Here is a 10038-nt window from a genome sequence, read left to right on the forward strand (position 1 = left end):
AATGTACAAGTGAAACCAAGAATGTTCGAAAGCAAGCCGAAATAGCTCAGTTGGGAGAGTGTTAGGCTGAAGATCTAAAGGTCCCTTGTTCAATCCTGGGTTTCGGCATGTGTGTGAGGGGAAATTAAACCTCGTATTTTAATCAAATTGATGAGTGATTTTAGATGAAAACTCGGATATTGTCTGTAATTTACATTTTCTTAAGTAAATGTAGTAAAGAATGTACAAGTGAAACCAAGAATGTTAAAAAGCAAGCCGAAATAGCTCAGTTGGGAGAGCGTTAGACTGAAGATCTAAAGGTCCCTGGTTCAATCCCGGGTTTCGGCATTTGTGTGAGGGGAAACCAAACCTCGTATTTTAATCAAATTGATGAGTGATTTTAGATGAAAACTCGGATATTGTCTGTAATTTACATTTTCTTAAGTAAATGTAGTAAAGAATGTACAAGTGAAACCAAGAATGTAAGAAAGCAAGCCGAAATAGCTCAGTTGGGAGAGCGTTAGACTGAAGATCTAAAGGTCCCTGGTTCAATCCCGGGTTTCGGCATGTGTGTGAGGGGAAACCAAACCTCGTATTTTAATCAAATTGATGAGTGATTTTAGATGAAAACTCGGATATTGTCTGTAATTTACATTTTCTTAAGTAAATGTAGTAAAGAATGTACAAGTGAAACCAAGAATCTTAGAAAGCAAGCCGAAATACCTCAGTTGGGAGAGCGTTAGACTGAAGATCTAAAGGTCCCTGGTTCAATCCCGGGTTTCGGAATGTGTGTGAGGGGAAACCAAACCTCGTATTTTAATCAAATTGATGAGTGATTTTAGATGAAAACTCGGATATTGTCTGTAATTTACATTTTCTGAAGTAAATGTAGTAAAGAATGTACAAGTGAAACAAAGAATCTTAGAAAGCAAGCCGAAATAGCTCAGTTGGGAGAGCGTTAGACTGAAGATCTAAAGGTCCCTGGTTCAATCCCGGGTTTCGGCATGTGTGTGAGGGGAAACAAATCCTCGTATTTTAATCAAATTGATGAGTGATTTTAGATGAATAATCGGATATTGTCTGTAATTTACATTATCTTAAGTAAATGTAGTAAAGAATGTACAAGTGAAAAAAAGAATCTTAGAAAGCAAGCCGAAATAGCTCAGTTGGGAGAGCGTTAGACTGAAGATCTAAAGGTCCCTGGTTCAATCCCGGGTTTCGGCATGTGTGTGAGGGGAAACAAATCCTCGTATTTTAATCAAATTGATGAGTGATTTTAGATGAATAATCGGATATTGTCTGTAATTTACATTTTCTTAAGTAAATGTAGTAAAGAATGTACAAGTGAAACCAAGAATATTAGAAAGCAAGCCGAAATACCTCAGTTGGGAGAGCGTTAGACTGAAGATCTAAAGGTCCCTGGTTCAATCCCGGGTTTCGGCATGTGTGTGAGGGGAAACCAAACCTCGTATTTTAATCAAATTGATGAGTGATTTTAGATGAAAACTCGGATATTGTCTGTAATTTACATTTTCTGAAGTAAATGTAGTAAAGAATGTACAAGTGAAACAAAGAATCTTAGAAAGCAAGCCGAAATAGCTCAGTTGGGAGAGCGTTAGACTGAAGATCTAAAGGTCCCTGGTTCAATCCCGGGTTTCGGCATGTGTGTGAGGGGAAACAAAACCTCGTATTTTAATCAAATTGATGAGTGATTTTAGATGAAAACTCGGATATTGTCTGTAATTTACATTTTCTTAAGTAAATGTAGTAAAGAATGTACAAGTGAAACCAAGAATCTTAGAAAGCAAGCCGAAATAGCTCAGTTGGGAGAGCGTTAGACTGAAGATCTAAAGGTCCCTGGTTCAATCCCGGGTTTCGGCATGTGTGTGAGGGGAAACCAAACCTCGTATTTTAATCAAATTGATGAGTGATTTTAGATGAAAACTCGGATATTGTCTGTAATTTACATTTTCTGAAGTAAATGTAGTAAAGAATGTACAAGTGAAACAAAGAATCTTAGAAAGCAAGCCGAAATAGCTCAGTTGGGAGAGCGTTAGACTGAAGATCTAAAGGTCCCTGGTTCAATCCCGGGTTTCGGCATGTGTGTGAGGGGAAACAAATCCTCGTATTTTAATCAAATTGATGAGTGATTTTAGATGAATAATCGGATATTGTCTGTAATTTACATTTTCTTAAGTAAATGTAGTAAAAAATGTACAAGTGAAACCAAGAATCTTAGAAAGCAAGCCGAAATACCTCAGTTGGGAGAGCGTTAGACTGAAGATCTAAAGGTCCCTGGTTCAATCCCGGGTTTCGGCATGTGTGTGAGGGGAAACCAAACCTCGTATTTTAATCAAATTGATGAGTGATTTTAGATGAAAACTCGGATATTGTCTGTAATTTACATTTTCTTAAGTAAATGTAGTAAAGAATGTACAAGTGAAACAAAGAATGTTAGAAAGCAAGCCGAAATAGCTCAGTTGGGAGAGCGTTAGACTGAAGATCTAAAGGTCCCTGGTTCAATCCCGGGTTTCGGCATGTGTGTGAGGGGAAACCAAACCTCGTATTTTAATCAAATTGATGAGTGATTATAGATGATTAATCGGATATTGTCTGTAATTTACATTTTCTGAAGTAAATGTAGTAAAGAATGTACAAGTGAAACAAAGAATGTTAGAAAGCAAGCCGAAATAGCTCAGTTGGGAGAGCGTTAGACTGAAGATCTAAAGGTATCTGGTTCAATCCCGTGTTTCGCATGTATGTGAGGGGAAACAAAACCTCGTATTTTAATCAAATTGATGAGTGATTTTAGATGAATAATCGGATATTGTCTGTAATTTACATTTTCTTAAGTAAATGTAGTAAAGAATGTACAAGTGAAACAAAGAATGTTAGAAAGCAAGCCGAAATAGCTCAGTTTGGAGAGCGTTAGACTGAAGATCTAAAGGTCCCTGGTTCAATCCCGAGTTTCGGCATGTGTGTGAGGGGAAACGAAACCTCGTATTTTAATCAAATTGATGAGTGATTTTAGATGAATAATCGGATATTGTCTGTAATTTACATTTTCTTAAGTAAATGTAGTAAAGAATGTACAAGTGAAACAAAGAATGTTAGAAAGCAAGCCGAAATAGCTCAGTTGGGAGAGCGTTAGACTGAAGATCTAAAGGTCCCTGGTTCAATCCCGGGTTTCGGCACGTGTGTGAGGGGAAACCAAACCTCGTATTTTAATCAAATTGATGAGTGATTATAGATGATTAATCGGATATTGTCTGTAATTTACATTTTCTGAAGTAAATGTAGTAAAGAATGTACAAGTGAAACAAAGAATGTTAGAAAGCAAGCCGAAATAGCTCAGTTGGGAGAGCGTTAGACTGAAGATCTAAAGGTATCTGGTTCAATCCCGTGTTTCGCATGTGTGTGAGGGGAAACAAAACCTCGTATTTTAATCAAATTGATGAGTGATTTTAGATGAATAATCGGATATTGTCTGTAATTTACATTTTCTTAAGTAAATGTAGTAAAGAATGTACAAGTGAAACAAAGAATGTTAGAAAGCAAGCCGAAATAGCTCAGTTTGGAGAGCGTTAGACTGAAGATCTAAAGGTCCCTGGTTCAATCCCGAGTTTCGGCATGTGTGTGAGGGGAAACGAAACCTCGTATTTTAATCAAATTGATGAGTGATTTTAGATGAATAATCGGATATTGTCTGTAATTTACATTTTCTTAAGTAAATGTAGTAAAGAATGTACAAGTGAAACAAAGAATGTTAGAAAGCAAGCCGAAATAGCTCAGTTGGGAGAGCGTTAGACTGAAGATCTAAAGGTCCCTGGTTCAATCCCTGGTTTCGGCATGTGTGTGAGGGGAAACAAAACCTCGTATTTTAATCAAATTGATGAGTGATTTTAGATGAATAATCGGATATTGTCTGTAATTTACATTTTCTTAAGTAAATGTAGTAAAGAATGTACAAGTGAAACAAAGAATGTTAGAAAGCAAGCCGAAATAGCTCAGTTGGGAGAGCGTTAGACTGAAGATCTAAAGGTCCCTGGTTCAATCCCGGGTTTCGGCATGTGTGTGAGGGGAAACAAAACCTCGTATTTTAATCAAATTGATGAGTGATTTTAGATGAATAATCGGATATTGTCTGTAATTTACATTTTCTTAAGTAAATGTAGTAAAGAATGTACAAGTGAAACAAAGAATGTTAGAAAGCAAGCCGAAATAGCTCAGTTGGGAGAGCGTTAGACTGAAGATCTAAAGGTCCCTGGTTCAATCCCGAGTTTCGGCATGTGTGTGAGGGGAAACGAAACCTCGTATTTTAATCAAATTGATGAGTGATTTTAGATGAATAATCGGATATTGTCTGTAATTTACATTTTCTTAAGTAAATGTAGTAAAGAATGTACAAGTGAAACAAAGAATGTTAGAAAGCAAGCCGAAATAGCTCAGTTGGGAGAGCGTTAGACTGAAGATCTAAAGGTCCCTGGTTCAATCCCTGGTTTCGGCATGTGTGTGAGGGGAAACAAAACCTCGTATTTTAATCAAATTGATGAGTGATTTTAGATGAATAATCGGATATTGTCTGTAATTTACATTTTCTTAAGTAAATGTAGTAAAGAATGTACAAGTGAAACAAAGAATGTTAGAAAGCAAGCCGAAATAGCTCAGTTGGGAGAGCGTTAGACTGAAGATCTAAAGGTCCCTGGTTCAATCCCTGGTTTCGGCATGTGTGTGAGGGGAAACAAAACCTCGTATTTTAATCAAATTGATGAGTGATTTTAGATGAATAATCGGATATTGTCTGTAATTTACATTTTCTTAAGTAAATGTAGTAAAGAATGTACAAGTGAAACAAAGAATGTTAGAAAGCAAGCCGAAATAGCTCAGTTGGGAGAGCGTTAGACTGAAGATCTAAAGGTCCCTGGTTCAATCCCGAGTTTCGGCATGTGTGTGAGGGGAAACGAAACCTCGTATTTTAATCAAATTGATGAGTGATTTTAGATGAATAATCGGATATTGTCTGTAATTTACATTTTCTTAAGTAAATGTAGTAAAGAATGTACAAGTGAAACAAAGAATGTTAGAAAGCAAGCCGAAATAGCTCAGTTGGGAGAGCGTTAGACTGAAGATCTAAAGGTCCCTGGTTCAATCCCTGGTTTCGGCATGTGTGTGAGGGGAAACAAAACCTCGTATTTTAATCAAATTGATGAGTGATTTTAGATGAATAATCGGATATTGTCTGTAATTTACATTTTCTTAAGTAAATGTAGTAAAGAATGTACATGTGAAACAAAGAATGTTAGAAAGCAAGCCGAAATAGCTCAGTTTGGAGAGCGTTAGACTGAAGATCTAAAGGTCCCTGGTTCAATCCCGAGTTTCGGCATGTGTGTGATGGGAAACGAATCCTCGTATTTTAATCAAATTGATGAGTGATTTTAGATGAATAATCGGATATTGTCTGTAATTTACATTTTCTTAAGTAAATGTAGTAAAGAATGTACATGTGAAACAAAGAATGTTAGAAAGCAAGCCGAAATAGCTCAGTTTGGAGAGCGTTAGACTGAAGATCTAAAGGTCCCTGGTTCAATCCCGAGTTTCGGCATGTGTGTGAGGGGAAACGAATCCTCGTATTTTAATCAAATTGATGAGTGATTTTAGATGAATAATCGGATATTGTCTGTAATTTACATTTTCTTAAGTAAATGTAGTAAAGAATGTACATGTGAAACAAAGAATGTTAGAAAGCAAGCCGAAATAGCTCAGTTTGGAGAGCGTTAGACTGAAGATCTAAAGGTCCCTGGTTCAATCCCGAGTTTCGGCATGTGTGTGAGGGGAAACGAATCCTCGTATTTTAATCAAATTGATGAGTGATTTTAGATGAATAATCGGATATTGTCTGTAATTTACATTTTCTTAAGTAAATGTAGTAAAGAATGTACATGTGAAACAAAGAATGTTAGAAAGCAAGCCGAAATAGCTCAGTTTGGAGAGCGTTAGACTGAAGATCTAAAGGTCCCTGGTTCAATCCCGAGTTTCGGCATGTGTGTGAGGGGAAACGAATCCTCGTATTTTAATCAAATTGATGAGTGATTTTAGATGAATAATCGGATATTGTCTGTAATTTACATTTTCTTAAGTAAATGTAGTAAAGAATGTACAAGTGAAACAAAGAATGTTAGAAAGCAAGCCGAAATAGCTCAGTTTGGAGAGCGTTAGACTGAAGATCTAAAGGTCCCTGGTTCAATCCCGAGTTTCGGCATGTGTGTGAGGGGAAACAAAACCTCGTATTTTAATCAAATTGATGAGTGATTTTAGATGAATAATCGGATATTGTCTGTAATTTACATTTTCTTAAGTAAATGTAGTAAAGAATGTACATGTGAAACAAAGAATGTTAGAAAGCAAGCCGAAATAGCTCAGTTTGGAGAGCGTTAGACTGAAGATCTAAAGGTCCCTGGTTCAATCCCGAGTTTCGGCATGTGTGTGAGGGGAAACGAATCCTCGTATTTTAATCAAATTGATGAGTGATTTTAGATGAATAATCGGATATTGTCTGTAATTTACATTTTCTTAAGTAAATGTAGTAAAGAATGTACAAGTGAAACAAAGAATGTTAGAAAGCAAGCCGAAATAGCTCAGTTTGGAGAGCGTTAGACTGAAGATCTAAAGGTCCCTGGTTCAATCCCGAGTTTCGGCATGTGTGTGAGGGGAAACAAAACCTCGTATTTTAATCAAATTGATGAGTGATTTTAGATGAATAATCGGATATTGTCTGTAATTTACATTTTCTTAAGTAAATGTAGTAAAGAATGTACAAGTGAAACAAAGAATGTTAGAAAGCAAGCCGAAATAGCTCAGTTTGGAGAGCGTTAGACTGAAGATCTAAAGGTCCCTGGTTCAATCCCGAGTTTCGGCATGTGTGTGAGGGGAAACAAAACCTCGTATTTTAATCAAATTGATGAGTGATTTTAGATGAATAATCGGATATTGTCTGTAATTTACATTTTCTTAAGTAAATGTAGTAAAGAATGTACAAGTGAAACAAAGAATGTTAGAAAGCAAGCCGAAATAGCTCAGTTTGGAGAGCGTTAGATTGAAGATCTAAAGGTCCCTGGTTCAATCCCGAGTTTCGGCATGTGTGTGAGGGGAAACGAATCCTCGTATTTTAATCAAATTGATGAGTGATTTTAGATGAATAATCGGATATTGTCTGTAATTTACATTTTCTTAAGTAAATGTAGTAAAGAATGTACAAGTGAAACAAAGAATGTTAGAAAGCAAGCCGAAATAGCTCAGTTTGGAGAGCGTTAGACTGAAGATCTAAAGGTCCCTGGTTCAATCCCGAGTTTCGGCATGTGTGTGAGGGAAACAAAACCTCGTATTTTAATCAAATTGATGAGTGATTTTAGATGAATAATCGGATATTGTCTGTAATTTACATTTTCTTAAGTAAATGTAGTAAAGAATGTACAAGTGAAACAAAGAATGTTAGAAAGCAAGCCGAAATAGCTCAGTTTGGAGAGCGTTAGACTGAAGATCTAAAGGTCCCTGGTTCAATCCCGAGTTTCGGCATGTGTGTGAGGGGAAACAAAACCTCGTATTTTAATCAAATTGATGAGTGATTTTAGATGAATAATCGGATATTGTCTGTAATTTACATTTTCTTAAGTAAATGTAGTAAAGAATGTACAAGTGAAACAAAGAATGTTAGAAAGCAAGCCGAAATAGCTCAGTTTGGAGAGCGTTAGACTGAAGATCTAAAGGTCCCTGGTTCAATCCCGAGTTTCGGCATGTGTGTGAGGGGAAACGAATCCTCGTATTTTAATCAAATTGATGAGTGATTTTAGATGAATAATCGGATATTGTCTGTAATTTACATTTTCTTAAGTAAATGTAGTAAAGAATGTACAAGTGAAACAAAGAATGTTAGAAAGCAAGCCGAAATAGCTCAGTTTGGAGAGCGTTAGACTGAAGATCTAAAGGTCCCTGGTTCAATCCCGAGTTTCGGCATGTGTGTGAGGGGAAACAAAACCTCGTATATTAATCAAATTGATGAGTGATTTTAGATGAATAATCGGATATTGTCTGTAATTTACATTTTCTTAAGTAAATGTAGTAAAGAATGTACAAGTGAAACAAAGAATGTTAGAAAGCAAGCCGAAATAGCTCAGTTTGGAGAGCGTTAGACTGAAGATCTAAAGGTCCCTGGTTCAATCCCGAGTTTCGGCATGTGTTTGAGGGGAAACAAAACCTCGTATTTTAATCAAATTGATGAGTGATTTTAGATGAATAATCGGATATTGTCTGTAATTTACATTTTCTTAAGTAAATGTAGTAAAGAATGTACAAGTGAAACAAAGAATGTTAGAAAGCAAGCCGAAATAGCTCAGTTTGGAGAGCGTTAGACTGAAGATCTAAAGGTCCCTGGTTCAATCCCGAGTTTCGGCATGTGTGTGAGGGGAAACGAATCCTCGTATTTTTATCAAATTGATGAGTGATTTTAGATGAATAATCGGATATTGTCTGTAATTTACATTTTCTTAAGTAAATGTAGTAAAGAATGTACAAGTGAAACAAAGAATGTTAGAAAGCAAGCCGAAATATGTCAGATGGGAGAGCGTTAGACTGAAGATCTAAAGGTCCCTGGTTCAATCCCGAGTTTCGGCATGTGTTTGAGGGGAAACAAAACCTCGTATTTTAATCAAATTGATGAGTGATTTTAGATGAATAATCGGATATTGTCTGTAATTTACATTTTCTTAAGTAAATGTAGTAAAGAATGTACAAGTGAAACAAAGAATGTTAGAAAGCAAGCCGAAATATGTAAGATGGGAGAGCGTTAGACTGAAGATCTAAAGGTCCCTGGTTCAATCCCTGGTTTCGGCATGTGTGTGAGGGGAAACAAAACCTCGTATTTTAATCAAATTGATGAGTGATTTTAGATGAATAATCGGATATTGTCTGTAATTTACATTTTCTTAAGTAAATGTAGTAAAGAATGTACAAGTGAAACAAAGAATGTTAGAAAGCAAGCCGAAATAGCTCAGTTGGGAGAGCGTTAGACTGAAGATCCAAAGGTCCCTGGTTCAATCCCTGGTTTCGGCATGTGTGTGAGGGGAAACAAAACCTCGTATTTTAATCAAATTGATGAGTGATTTTAGATGAATAATCGGATATTGTCTGTAATTTACATTTTCTTAAGTAAATGTAGTAAAGAATGTACATGTTAAACAAAGAATGTTAGAAAGCAAGCCGAAATAGCTCAGTTTGGAGAGCGTTAGACTGAAGATCTAAAGGTCCCTGGTTCAATCCCGGGTTTCGGCATGTGTGTGAGGGGAAACAAAACCTCGTATTTTAATCAAATTGATGAGTGATTTTAGATGAATAATCGGATATTGTCTGTAATTTACATTTTCTTAAGTAAATGTAGTAAAGAATGTACAAGTGAAACAAAGAATGTTAGAAAGCAAGCCGAAATATGTCAGATTGGAGAGCGTTAGACTGAAGATCTAAAGGTCCCTGGTTCAATCCCTGGTTTCGGCATGTGTGTGAGGGGAAACAAAACCTCGTATTTTAATCAAATTGATGAGTGATTTTAGATGAAAACTCGGATATTGTCTGTAATTTACATTTTCTTAAGTAAATGTAGTAAAGAATGTACAAGTGAAACAAAGAATGTTAGAAAGCAAGCCGAAATATGTCAGATGGGAGAGCGTTAGACTGAAGATCTAAAGGTCCCTGGTTCAATCCCTGGTTTCGGCATGTGTGTGAGGGGAAACAAAACCTCGTATTTTAATCAAATTGATGAGTGATTTTAGATGAATAATCGGATATTGTCTGTAATTTACATTTTCTTAAGTAAATGTAGTAAAGAATGTACAAGTGAAACAAAGAATGTTAGAAAGCAAGCCGAAATATGTCAGATGGGAGAGCGTTAGACTGAAGATCTAAAGGTCCCTGGTTCAATCCCTGGTTTCGGCATGTGTGTGAGGGGAAACAAAACCTCGTATTTTAATCAAATTGATGAGTGATTTTAGATGAATAATCGGATATTGTCTG

At 36.3% G+C, this 10038-nt stretch overlaps 41 non-coding genes across 41 annotated transcripts; all 41 read left to right on the forward strand.

The window, feature by feature from the left end:
• Positions 1 to 35: 35 nt before the first annotated feature.
• Trnaf-gaa (transfer RNA phenylalanine (anticodon GAA)) lies at positions 36 to 108 on the forward strand. The gene has a single exon. It is a non-coding gene; the product is annotated as a tRNA-Phe (tRNA).
• Positions 109 to 254: 146 nt separating this feature from the next.
• Trnaf-gaa (transfer RNA phenylalanine (anticodon GAA)) lies at positions 255 to 327 on the forward strand. Its single transcript has one exon. It is a non-coding gene; the product is annotated as a tRNA-Phe (tRNA).
• Positions 328 to 473: 146 nt separating this feature from the next.
• Positions 474 to 546, forward strand: Trnaf-gaa (transfer RNA phenylalanine (anticodon GAA)). Its single transcript has one exon. It is a non-coding gene; the product is annotated as a tRNA-Phe (tRNA).
• Positions 547 to 692: 146 nt separating this feature from the next.
• Trnaf-gaa (transfer RNA phenylalanine (anticodon GAA)) lies at positions 693 to 765 on the forward strand. Its single transcript has one exon. It is a non-coding gene; the product is annotated as a tRNA-Phe (tRNA).
• A 146-nt stretch (positions 766 to 911) lies between these two features.
• Positions 912 to 984, forward strand: Trnaf-gaa (transfer RNA phenylalanine (anticodon GAA)). The gene has a single exon. It is a non-coding gene; the product is annotated as a tRNA-Phe (tRNA).
• Positions 985 to 1130: 146 nt separating this feature from the next.
• On the forward strand, positions 1131 to 1203 carry Trnaf-gaa (transfer RNA phenylalanine (anticodon GAA)). Its single transcript has one exon. It is a non-coding gene; the product is annotated as a tRNA-Phe (tRNA).
• A 146-nt stretch (positions 1204 to 1349) lies between these two features.
• Trnaf-gaa (transfer RNA phenylalanine (anticodon GAA)) lies at positions 1350 to 1422 on the forward strand. Its single transcript has one exon. It is a non-coding gene; the product is annotated as a tRNA-Phe (tRNA).
• Positions 1423 to 1568: 146 nt separating this feature from the next.
• Positions 1569 to 1641, forward strand: Trnaf-gaa (transfer RNA phenylalanine (anticodon GAA)). The gene has a single exon. It is a non-coding gene; the product is annotated as a tRNA-Phe (tRNA).
• A 146-nt stretch (positions 1642 to 1787) lies between these two features.
• Trnaf-gaa (transfer RNA phenylalanine (anticodon GAA)) lies at positions 1788 to 1860 on the forward strand. The gene has a single exon. It is a non-coding gene; the product is annotated as a tRNA-Phe (tRNA).
• A 146-nt stretch (positions 1861 to 2006) lies between these two features.
• Trnaf-gaa (transfer RNA phenylalanine (anticodon GAA)) lies at positions 2007 to 2079 on the forward strand. Its single transcript has one exon. It is a non-coding gene; the product is annotated as a tRNA-Phe (tRNA).
• A 146-nt stretch (positions 2080 to 2225) lies between these two features.
• Positions 2226 to 2298, forward strand: Trnaf-gaa (transfer RNA phenylalanine (anticodon GAA)). The gene has a single exon. It is a non-coding gene; the product is annotated as a tRNA-Phe (tRNA).
• Positions 2299 to 2444: 146 nt separating this feature from the next.
• On the forward strand, positions 2445 to 2517 carry Trnaf-gaa (transfer RNA phenylalanine (anticodon GAA)). The gene has a single exon. It is a non-coding gene; the product is annotated as a tRNA-Phe (tRNA).
• Positions 2518 to 2881: 364 nt separating this feature from the next.
• Trnaf-gaa (transfer RNA phenylalanine (anticodon GAA)) lies at positions 2882 to 2954 on the forward strand. The gene has a single exon. It is a non-coding gene; the product is annotated as a tRNA-Phe (tRNA).
• A 146-nt stretch (positions 2955 to 3100) lies between these two features.
• On the forward strand, positions 3101 to 3173 carry Trnaf-gaa (transfer RNA phenylalanine (anticodon GAA)). The gene has a single exon. It is a non-coding gene; the product is annotated as a tRNA-Phe (tRNA).
• Positions 3174 to 3537: 364 nt separating this feature from the next.
• Trnaf-gaa (transfer RNA phenylalanine (anticodon GAA)) lies at positions 3538 to 3610 on the forward strand. Its single transcript has one exon. It is a non-coding gene; the product is annotated as a tRNA-Phe (tRNA).
• A 146-nt stretch (positions 3611 to 3756) lies between these two features.
• Positions 3757 to 3829, forward strand: Trnaf-gaa (transfer RNA phenylalanine (anticodon GAA)). Its single transcript has one exon. It is a non-coding gene; the product is annotated as a tRNA-Phe (tRNA).
• Positions 3830 to 3975: 146 nt separating this feature from the next.
• Positions 3976 to 4048, forward strand: Trnaf-gaa (transfer RNA phenylalanine (anticodon GAA)). The gene has a single exon. It is a non-coding gene; the product is annotated as a tRNA-Phe (tRNA).
• Positions 4049 to 4194: 146 nt separating this feature from the next.
• Positions 4195 to 4267, forward strand: Trnaf-gaa (transfer RNA phenylalanine (anticodon GAA)). The gene has a single exon. It is a non-coding gene; the product is annotated as a tRNA-Phe (tRNA).
• A 146-nt stretch (positions 4268 to 4413) lies between these two features.
• On the forward strand, positions 4414 to 4486 carry Trnaf-gaa (transfer RNA phenylalanine (anticodon GAA)). The gene has a single exon. It is a non-coding gene; the product is annotated as a tRNA-Phe (tRNA).
• A 146-nt stretch (positions 4487 to 4632) lies between these two features.
• On the forward strand, positions 4633 to 4705 carry Trnaf-gaa (transfer RNA phenylalanine (anticodon GAA)). The gene has a single exon. It is a non-coding gene; the product is annotated as a tRNA-Phe (tRNA).
• Positions 4706 to 4851: 146 nt separating this feature from the next.
• On the forward strand, positions 4852 to 4924 carry Trnaf-gaa (transfer RNA phenylalanine (anticodon GAA)). Its single transcript has one exon. It is a non-coding gene; the product is annotated as a tRNA-Phe (tRNA).
• Positions 4925 to 5070: 146 nt separating this feature from the next.
• On the forward strand, positions 5071 to 5143 carry Trnaf-gaa (transfer RNA phenylalanine (anticodon GAA)). Its single transcript has one exon. It is a non-coding gene; the product is annotated as a tRNA-Phe (tRNA).
• A 146-nt stretch (positions 5144 to 5289) lies between these two features.
• Trnaf-gaa (transfer RNA phenylalanine (anticodon GAA)) lies at positions 5290 to 5362 on the forward strand. The gene has a single exon. It is a non-coding gene; the product is annotated as a tRNA-Phe (tRNA).
• Positions 5363 to 5508: 146 nt separating this feature from the next.
• Positions 5509 to 5581, forward strand: Trnaf-gaa (transfer RNA phenylalanine (anticodon GAA)). Its single transcript has one exon. It is a non-coding gene; the product is annotated as a tRNA-Phe (tRNA).
• Positions 5582 to 5727: 146 nt separating this feature from the next.
• Positions 5728 to 5800, forward strand: Trnaf-gaa (transfer RNA phenylalanine (anticodon GAA)). The gene has a single exon. It is a non-coding gene; the product is annotated as a tRNA-Phe (tRNA).
• A 146-nt stretch (positions 5801 to 5946) lies between these two features.
• Positions 5947 to 6019, forward strand: Trnaf-gaa (transfer RNA phenylalanine (anticodon GAA)). The gene has a single exon. It is a non-coding gene; the product is annotated as a tRNA-Phe (tRNA).
• Positions 6020 to 6165: 146 nt separating this feature from the next.
• On the forward strand, positions 6166 to 6238 carry Trnaf-gaa (transfer RNA phenylalanine (anticodon GAA)). Its single transcript has one exon. It is a non-coding gene; the product is annotated as a tRNA-Phe (tRNA).
• Positions 6239 to 6384: 146 nt separating this feature from the next.
• On the forward strand, positions 6385 to 6457 carry Trnaf-gaa (transfer RNA phenylalanine (anticodon GAA)). Its single transcript has one exon. It is a non-coding gene; the product is annotated as a tRNA-Phe (tRNA).
• A 146-nt stretch (positions 6458 to 6603) lies between these two features.
• On the forward strand, positions 6604 to 6676 carry Trnaf-gaa (transfer RNA phenylalanine (anticodon GAA)). Its single transcript has one exon. It is a non-coding gene; the product is annotated as a tRNA-Phe (tRNA).
• Positions 6677 to 6822: 146 nt separating this feature from the next.
• Positions 6823 to 6895, forward strand: Trnaf-gaa (transfer RNA phenylalanine (anticodon GAA)). Its single transcript has one exon. It is a non-coding gene; the product is annotated as a tRNA-Phe (tRNA).
• Positions 6896 to 7041: 146 nt separating this feature from the next.
• On the forward strand, positions 7042 to 7114 carry Trnaf-gaa (transfer RNA phenylalanine (anticodon GAA)). The gene has a single exon. It is a non-coding gene; the product is annotated as a tRNA-Phe (tRNA).
• A 146-nt stretch (positions 7115 to 7260) lies between these two features.
• Positions 7261 to 7333, forward strand: Trnaf-gaa (transfer RNA phenylalanine (anticodon GAA)). The gene has a single exon. It is a non-coding gene; the product is annotated as a tRNA-Phe (tRNA).
• A 145-nt stretch (positions 7334 to 7478) lies between these two features.
• On the forward strand, positions 7479 to 7551 carry Trnaf-gaa (transfer RNA phenylalanine (anticodon GAA)). The gene has a single exon. It is a non-coding gene; the product is annotated as a tRNA-Phe (tRNA).
• Positions 7552 to 7697: 146 nt separating this feature from the next.
• Trnaf-gaa (transfer RNA phenylalanine (anticodon GAA)) lies at positions 7698 to 7770 on the forward strand. The gene has a single exon. It is a non-coding gene; the product is annotated as a tRNA-Phe (tRNA).
• A 146-nt stretch (positions 7771 to 7916) lies between these two features.
• On the forward strand, positions 7917 to 7989 carry Trnaf-gaa (transfer RNA phenylalanine (anticodon GAA)). Its single transcript has one exon. It is a non-coding gene; the product is annotated as a tRNA-Phe (tRNA).
• A 146-nt stretch (positions 7990 to 8135) lies between these two features.
• Trnaf-gaa (transfer RNA phenylalanine (anticodon GAA)) lies at positions 8136 to 8208 on the forward strand. Its single transcript has one exon. It is a non-coding gene; the product is annotated as a tRNA-Phe (tRNA).
• A 146-nt stretch (positions 8209 to 8354) lies between these two features.
• Trnaf-gaa (transfer RNA phenylalanine (anticodon GAA)) lies at positions 8355 to 8427 on the forward strand. Its single transcript has one exon. It is a non-coding gene; the product is annotated as a tRNA-Phe (tRNA).
• A 584-nt stretch (positions 8428 to 9011) lies between these two features.
• Positions 9012 to 9084, forward strand: Trnaf-gaa (transfer RNA phenylalanine (anticodon GAA)). The gene has a single exon. It is a non-coding gene; the product is annotated as a tRNA-Phe (tRNA).
• Positions 9085 to 9230: 146 nt separating this feature from the next.
• On the forward strand, positions 9231 to 9303 carry Trnaf-gaa (transfer RNA phenylalanine (anticodon GAA)). Its single transcript has one exon. It is a non-coding gene; the product is annotated as a tRNA-Phe (tRNA).
• A 365-nt stretch (positions 9304 to 9668) lies between these two features.
• Trnaf-gaa (transfer RNA phenylalanine (anticodon GAA)) lies at positions 9669 to 9741 on the forward strand. Its single transcript has one exon. It is a non-coding gene; the product is annotated as a tRNA-Phe (tRNA).
• A 146-nt stretch (positions 9742 to 9887) lies between these two features.
• Trnaf-gaa (transfer RNA phenylalanine (anticodon GAA)) lies at positions 9888 to 9960 on the forward strand. The gene has a single exon. It is a non-coding gene; the product is annotated as a tRNA-Phe (tRNA).
• Positions 9961 to 10038: the final 78 nt, after the last annotated feature.

This window comes from Euprymna scolopes, chromosome 28, assembly GCF_053919585.1.
Source record: "Euprymna scolopes isolate OS-2025 chromosome 28, ASM5391958v1, whole genome shotgun sequence".
Lineage (NCBI taxonomy): Eukaryota > Metazoa > Mollusca > Cephalopoda > Sepiida > Sepiolidae > Euprymna > Euprymna scolopes.